The sequence below is a fragment of the Bufo gargarizans genome, chromosome 6, assembly GCF_014858855.1.
Source record: "Bufo gargarizans isolate SCDJY-AF-19 chromosome 6, ASM1485885v1, whole genome shotgun sequence".
Taxonomy (NCBI): Eukaryota; Metazoa; Chordata; class Amphibia; order Anura; family Bufonidae; genus Bufo; species Bufo gargarizans.
The window spans coordinates 39,550,502-39,553,142 of record NC_058085.1 but is presented as its reverse complement, the minus strand read 5'-3'; the positions used below and the strand labels follow the sequence as shown (position 1 = coordinate 39,553,142).

Genomic DNA, 2,641 nt, shown 5'->3' with positions numbered 1-2,641 from the left:
GAGGAAGGTTGATTAGTTATAAATGTCTGGCAACAGACTATCATAGTTGCTGATCACAGCAGTAACACATGGCATCTTATAAACAAGTTTCAGATGCTTTCTTAGACCAGAGAAACCTATCGGTTTTGTAAATGTGCAGAATATTTATTGTGAATGTTGACAAGTTCTATTAAATTCAACACAAAATATCACTTTTATTGACTGCTGCAGTCTCAGAATTTTTCAACCCCCTGGAATTTTGGAGGATTTTCCATCGTCTCATCTTCTCTCCATTCAGGTTCCTACAATATAGGATCCGCTCAGTGGATATCTTCTATATAAGATCCTTCTCCTGATTGACCCGACAAGGATGGATAGGGACAGGGACAAGATGGCGGAGAGTATAATAAATCTCACCCTAGAGATCCTCTTCCGGCTTACTGGAGAGGTGAGAGATTCTGATGATGTCACATTACATCATCTTATCTATGTTACTAACAGATGGACATGACTTGAGAGGTGAGGGACTCTGGAGATGTATGGAGTGATATTTATTACTGTGTTTCTCCATAACCAGGACTACACAGTAGTGAAGAAGACCTCTAGTGAGCGCTGTGAGGACCCTGTGTCTAAAAGATGGGGAAGAACCCTGAGTTCAATCATGGAGCCTCCACCTCACCTCCTAATACATGAGGAAATCAATAGGGAGAAGATCCTAGAACTCACCAACAAGATGATTGAGCTGCTGACTGGAGAGGTGACACTGCTGGGAATGCTGGCACATTATACAGGAACGTTATGAAGGGATCTGGGTGATGACTGTATAATTGTGTTGTCAGGTTCCTATAAGGTGTCAGGATGTCACTGTCTATTTCTCCATGGAGGAGTGGGAGTATATAGAAGGACACAAAGATCGGTATAAGGACGTCATGATGGAGGATCACCAGCCCCTCACATCACCAGGTAAAATAGACATGACTAAATACACACGTCCTCTCATTATTTGTACACTGATGGGCAAAAGGGTAACAATGTTTTGAACTATTGTCTTTCAGGCTCCATATCTCACCATCCACTACAGCTTCGAATATGAGACCATCATTTTATAGACAATTATCCTTGTTATCTCATATATAAATTGGACTTGTGACTATTTAGCATATGATTAGTTATTCAGATACTTCTCATGTAACTGCATTGTTACTGATTTGCTCCTAAAATTATACATTTTAATGTTTATTATTCTGTTAGTAGTTTGTAAATCTACTTGTAACAGGGTGCCGAAGGCGCACTCGGTCTCCCATCAGCCGCAGACCTGCTGCTTAGCTTCTGGAGCGAGGATCTGTGGAGGATCTTAGCTTCTGGAGCGAGGATCTGCGGCTTTGCTAGCTGGGAGGCTCCCTGCTCCTAGGTCTGCCTTGAGCACCGAGCTGATCACTCGGTGCTCGACTGGTCGGTCTGTCGGTCATGTGATGCTGGCCACGTCACATGACCCTCACTCCCCACTATAAATACAGGCAGCCTGCTGGCAACAGCTTGCCTGTTAATTTAGGTTCCTGGCGTTTGTTGGATACCTGTATACTTACCTGATCCTGTTCCTTGACGATCCTTTGCCTGCTCCCCTGTACTGCGCATCCTTCCTGGTATTTTGACCTCGGCTTCCACCTGACTATTCTTCGCTGACTCCTTTGGCACTTCTCGACTCTCCTGGTATTTATCACCCCGGCTTCTCCTGACCATTCTTTGCTTATCCCTCTGTACTGCGTTGTCCTCTTGGTTTTGACCCGGTCCGTTCACTATCCGTTATTTGTCTTGTCTTTCCTTCCCGCACGTATCCTAAGTTAGGGACTGCTGTCCAGTTGTCCCCTGTCATCAGGACTCGTGAGGCAAGTAGGCAGGGCCAGGGGTGAGGGTGGAGTGCACTATCCTCCCCCCTGTGTGTGTGTGTGTGTGTACGTGACCGTTACAGATTTACAGGCCCAATAACCACTGTATAATGAATCCTCTGGTGACCCTGACTGACCATGTCTCTAATCTGACGCAGATGGTGCAGGAGCTAGGGTAAAAACTCTGTTCTTTTGAGTTAGGGCAAGGTTCTTCCACTCCTCAGGCCTCCAGTCCGCATTTTGAGCCCAAGATTAAGCTCCCAGAACCCTTTTCTGGAGACCGGAAGAAGTTTCTCTCTTTTAAGGAGAGTTGCAGACTTTATTTCCGTCTGCGCCCCGTGTCCTCTGGCCCCGAGAGTCAAGCCTGGGCATTACCATTTCCCGACTACAGGGTGATCCCCAGGACTGGGTGTTCTCTTTACCTGCTGGCGCCAGTTGTTTAACTTCTGTGGAGGGGTTCTTTCAGGCCCTGGGTACCCTCTATGATGAACCAGACAGGGCTCTGGTAGCCGAGACGGCTCTAAAGGCACTGGTTCAGGGCAATCTACCTGCGGAGGATTATTGCATCCAATTCAGAAGGTGGTGTGTCCCCTCAGGATGGAACAAACCAGCCCTGAAGAGTCAGTTCAGGTCAGGTTTGTCTGATAATTTAAAGGATCTTCTTGTCAGTTATCAACTTCCACAGACCTTAGAGGAGATGATGACCCTTGTTGTCCGACTTGACTGACGGGTTAGAGAGAGACGACAGGAACGACAGTTCTCTTCCCAGATGGTGG

At 46.5% G+C, this 2,641-nt stretch overlaps 1 long non-coding RNA gene across 1 annotated transcript; it reads left to right on the top strand.

Annotated features, from left to right (window-relative positions):
• Positions 1-365: 365 nt before the first annotated feature.
• Positions 366-879, top strand: LOC122939873. Its single transcript, XR_006390192.1, has 3 exons — positions 366-427; positions 557-736; positions 819-879. It is a non-coding gene; the product is annotated as an uncharacterized LOC122939873 (long non-coding RNA).
• Positions 880-2,641: the final 1,762 nt, after the last annotated feature.